Raw genomic sequence first — 5,553 nt, 5'->3', positions numbered from 1 at the left:
TATTTAAAGCAATTACCTGGGCCTGACAAATACCCTTACATACAAACTCTGGCCAAGGACTTGTTTACAATGTGTTGTTCTTTTATCTTTCAGCAAAGAAGATTAAGGAAAATTTTCAGAGAAGTTATTTAAATTTGTCCTTGAGAGAAACTCCAATGTATAAATCACCTGGTATCCTATTATCATCTACATGGATTAGAATTATCTCATTTTAAAAGCAGAAATAGGTTTATTGAGTAAACCAGCTAAAATGTAAATGCAAAGTTGCTTGGTAGATTTCTAACAAGAGTAAAGACATTTTTTTCAAAGTGATCTTGCCATTCCAGATCTTTATAGACCATCATATGTAATCCAAAGAAGACTGACACTTATGAGTAAATTACATTTCATTATGTTAGAAAAAAAGTAAAATCTGACTAGCTGAATGTAAAAATTTAGATTAGGAGAAATATAAGAAAATAATGATTTATAAGTTCATTTGAACATAAAATGTTAGTGGAGTATATAATGAGTACATTTGTTAGCTCTTTTAAGTTTAAATGACCCCATTTATATAAAATCAAAAAGTCTTAAGCAGTTTGAGATCAGAAATCATTTACATATTTTCTAATCCAATGTTAACAGCATTTTACAAACTGTTACAAGAACTTATGTTTGGTATATGATTTGGTATGCATCATATTTAAATTTCAAATCATACTTAATGGTGATTGCCTTATTCTTGTTGTTGTTGTTTTATGTCAGTTCTGGAGCTTGAACTCAGTCAGGGCCTGGATGCTGTCCCTGAGCAATTTTGCTGAAGGTTAGCACTAAATCACTTGAGCCACAGCTCCACTTCTAGCATTTTTTTCGTGATTAACTGGAGATAGAAGGTTTTTTTTTTCCTTCAGGATCTTTAACTATGAGACACAAATCAATCATTAAAGAAAGATTGCTTGAAGCAGGTATGTACAGAGACACAACAAAAGCAAAGCAAAGCCTCAGCTAGGGGTAAGAGAGCACATAAGTCACAGCACTTGAAAGAGTCTCATCCACCCAGGAAAGCAGTGAACTATAGCCACACAGGTACTCAAAATTTTGAGATCAGTTGTGTTTTTTAAAGTTTTCAAATGAAAACACATATCCCTCTTCTGTAGGCTTTCCAGATCACTACCTGAGAGACCCGAGTACTTCTATTAGGGCAGCTGAAAGCACACCCTATACTTGAACAGTGGCTTCTGCCCAGTATGTGACCTGCCCTTCCCTCTGTAAGTAACATGGTGGGGGAAGCAAGTTAATACAGTATTGCCCTCTGCAGAAAAGGAAACCTGGCACTCAAAATAAAGCAAAAGGCTGTAGAGGGCTCCCTGAGAATCCAGTAGAACTAACAGGAGCATTTAACTTTTTTTTTTCCCAAATATATTCATCAACTGAATCCAGGTGGAACAGTGCCCTGAAGGAGGAGGAGTGTATACACCAACAGGAAGACTCTGCTTCCAGGAACCATTTTCTTTCTCCCACTCATACCAGAGTGAGAAAATGCCTCACGGCCACGATTCTCACAATATTCCTGGGTGGGGAAATTTGGTTGCAGGTCTGCAACCTCCACACAAGGCTGGAACACTTCACCAAATGCCCTTTACCACCATCCAGCCAGCTCTCCCACAATGCTTCAACTTGTCACTCTCCTGGGGAGAATCTGCCCAGGAGAGAACCTGAGATTCCTCTGAGAGGACAAGGCACATTGCCCCACCAGATGCTCTGGCCTTAACAATCTCCAGTTGTTAATCTCTGAATATTACCAGAGAAGTGGGAAATCACAGAATTGAGGAAGATTGTATTCAATGTTAATAGATATAATAGAATTTCATGGAGATTCTTTGTTGAAAGGAAAAATTGCTTAGTCTCATCTCCTGGAACATGGCAAGTGCCTGGTTAAAATGCTTGTATTTTCTTCTTCAACTCCTTGAATCTATGGGAAAGATTGTCAAAGTCTATGTCTTCAAGTCTGGAAGGGGGCTTTGCAGAGGCTTCTGGTTTAACTCCAGGACCAACAATCTATGCAGAAGAGACATTTTTAGCAGCATTAATGTCATCAGCAGATTCATATGATGGGAGAGTTGTGGGTATTTGAGGTGGGTGGTTATTGGAAAAGGCCTGGTAAATCCCCATTGGCAGTCCATCGAAATCTGATGGTTCTTTTGGCAGTGGATATGAGAAAGGAGATTTTGGAGATCACATGGACATAAGCATGGGCATGGGCATTGGCACTGTTCCTTCAGGTCCACCAACAGGTGCAGTAAACCCATCCTCTCCTCTTCCAGGGCTAGCTTTCTTCACATCATCTGTGAATCCAACATCAATAAGATCTGTTTCTACCCCAGTAGGAGCTTCTGCCATGAGCACCGAGTCAGGTTCACAGGACAAATCTTGGCAATTTCAATCAGGTATCTCTCCACCAAGATTTTCAGTGGGGCTTCCACACTCAGTTTGTGCATTAGCCTGTCATTCACGGTTCTGATCTGGTTGGTCCTACATAACTTGCCATATTCTTTGCTATACTTGGCACAGAGCAGATCAGCAATTACTTTCACCTCAGCCATTTCTGACTGAAGCTGAAGAGCAGTCCAACCAGTGTACACTCAGATTTATATAGACTAAGATCTAGCTCTTTTATGGACTGGACGAGGTCATACCGAGGCACTAGCAGATCAAAGTACAGCTCCAGGATCTCCATGGCCTTCACCATGTAGTCGTCCCGGATAATGTGCTCCACATGGATTCGAGCTTGCTGGTTCTTCCCCAGTGGCTAGATAGTCAGCAATCTCCACCCTTGCCTTCTGGGCCAATTCCGTTTTTTTCTTCTCCTAGACGATTTATGACTAATCTCAGATTGACTTGTAAATGCTCAGCTTTAAATCCAGAGCAGCATGCTGTACTGTTCCTTTAAGCTGAATCCAGATGTAAAAACTTGAAAAGCGACTTTGGACAGGCCACTGAGCATCCAAAATGGTTACTCTCTCCGAAGATAAGACTTTTAAAGACTGCCTTGCTCAGGCTGCCTTTAAACTCAGATCCTCATATCTCCACCTCCTAAGTAATTTGGATTACACATGTGAACCACAAGTGCCTAGTTGGAAAAAAGACTATTAACCCAGCATATCCAAGCCTAAAAGTTATTTATTTATGTAATACAATGCTTGTTTGCTTGAAATTCTCAATTATTCCATATTAACTTTATTTAGAAACTACAAAACATTTCTTTTCACCTTCCAGTTCTTACAGTCACAAACCATAAAGGTAATTATAGTCCACATTGCTTGCCCCAATCTCATTCATGTAGCAGGGCAGTCATCTGTTTTTGTCAGTATAAGTCAGTTATTTTATATAAATGGAATACACAGGGCATACTTGCATGTTTTCTGTATTCTTTGCCTCAGTAATGATGATGCATGAGTAGCATAGCTTTTTCCATTTTAAAACTGACAAATACTAGCTTAATGAGTTTATCTTTTATTTATTCACTCAGTGATTGGACATTTTTGAGGCTTTTAGTTTTGTCTTTCATGTTCAAAATTTCTGCACACCTTTGTGCAAAAATATTGGCATTGGTGTATATTTTCATTTTCTCCTAGCAAATGGCTAGTGTGGTTTGCTAGATTCTATAGGATGTATCTAACTTTTTAGGAAATTGAAACTTTTTATATTTTTATTTAAATATATATTTTAGTGTAAACATATGGTATAAAGGGGTTACAGTTACATGAGTAAGATAATGAGTATATTTCCTATCCAGCATTGTTACCCCTGCCTTTGTTTTTCTCCTACCATCCCTTCCCTCCCCAACTCCCCAACTTCTCCCTTCCCTCCCCTCTCCTAAGCTATAAAGTTCATTTTCAACATAGTGTCTTGTACATCTCATTGTTACAATGGGTCAACCTGTATCCTTATTTAAGCATTTTGTTTTTTTCCTTTCCCCTCACCAAATTAGAAAAATGTATATCCAAGATTCAGTGTACCAGAATCAAATACAGTGAAATCAGGGATTATACCATAGGGGAAAAACAAACAAAAGAAACAAACAAACAAAAATCCCCAGAGTACTAAGTACATTAAAACAACAGAAAGAAAGATAAAGCCTCTTTTGTCCCTATCTTGGGGTTCATTTCTTTTAGCTTCATCGTACATTGTCATATGTACATATCTTTTGACCTTTTCTGCTTGTCTTAGACATATACTAGTTATTGCAAATAAGGGAAACCATGGGACCTATATTTCTTTGGGCCTGGCTTACTTCACTTAATATGATTGTTTCAAGTCTTTCCATTTCCTAACAAATGGGGCCATGTCATTCTTTCTGATGGAAGCATAGAATTCCATTGTGTGTGTGTGTTTGTGTGTGTGTGTGTGTGTGTAATGGAATATACATATATATACAATGGAATATATATACATATCACATTTTCTTGATCCATTCATCTACAGAATGGCTGGACCATTGTAGTTTTACCACTCAAGATTCAAGCAGTGCTTTATCTTATCAACATCTAGTCTTACCTCTTTTTTATTTACCAATTTTGAAACAGGTAAAGGGTTTATTATGAATAAAAATTTTCAATTATTTTATAATTGTTAATTCTGTAAGCTTTGGGATATGTATAGTACATACAGTATTATGTATATACTAAATATACATATATTTCTTTTAATTACAAGATATTTTTATACTAATTGATTATTCTGATATATTTCTTTCACTTTTTAGATAAATATTTTATTGTTTTTTCCTACCAGGTAAGTTGTAATTTAATTTCTTACTAGTAACTACTGAAGAACAAATATTTACAGAGTGGATAATGAGAGCTTCTCTGTCTTTGAAGTTCCATATATACATTATGTTCTATCTGGTGTAAGCATTCTGCCTCATGCTTTCTTTTAAGTGTTTTCATATTACATGTTTAGTTATCTTACATATTTCAAATTAACTTTACAAGTATCTGTTTATTTTCTATCCCCCAAATAAAATACATTTCAAAAGCTGAAAATTTGTTATAAATATTTGGAGGTGAGGAATCCAAGACTACCTCTAATTGGTGGTTCCATAGGCTTAGTTTGGTAATAAAGCATTTCATTTTTTATCTTATTGAGCATGTATTACCAGTTCTTGAGCTTCAGTTGTTGTAATTATGCCTAATAACCAGGCCATTACCATTTTAGGAAATATTTACTGAAAAGTAGATGCTGAAGTACACTTATGTAAGCCAAGAATTGTTAGGAGATTGCTAAGTAGGAGGACAATAAAAGCAGTTTCTCCAGACTCCTTTCCAATTAGAAAAGAATGTGTGGAGCCATGAGTCATGGAAGGAAGATTCGGCAGAAGAGCGCTGGAATATAGGGTTTCCATAGAAAATTATTGGCTCAGCAGGGAGCTCTCTGTATAAACATGTTTGGCATGCCTGTGTGTCCACTCCTTGGCTGGCAGCAAATGAACAAAGGATTTCAGGGTACAGCAGGTCTATAGTCCTTTGTGCTTCTGCAGTTTGAGGAATATAAATCACATTTCATATCTGCAAA

General features: G+C 37.0%; 1 pseudogene; it reads right to left on the bottom strand.

The window, feature by feature from the left end:
- Positions 1-1,914: 1,914 nt before the first annotated feature.
- Positions 1,915-2,983, bottom strand: LOC105985311 (annotated as a pseudogene).
- Positions 2,984-5,553: the final 2,570 nt, after the last annotated feature.

This window comes from Dipodomys ordii, unplaced genomic scaffold (genome assembly GCF_000151885.1).
Source record: "Dipodomys ordii isolate 6190 unplaced genomic scaffold, Dord_2.0 Scaffold28, whole genome shotgun sequence".
NCBI classification, from domain to species: domain Eukaryota; kingdom Metazoa; phylum Chordata; class Mammalia; order Rodentia; family Heteromyidae; genus Dipodomys; species Dipodomys ordii.
Note: the sequence above shows the minus strand (reverse complement) of the source record. Positions and strands in the feature narration are given on the sequence as shown.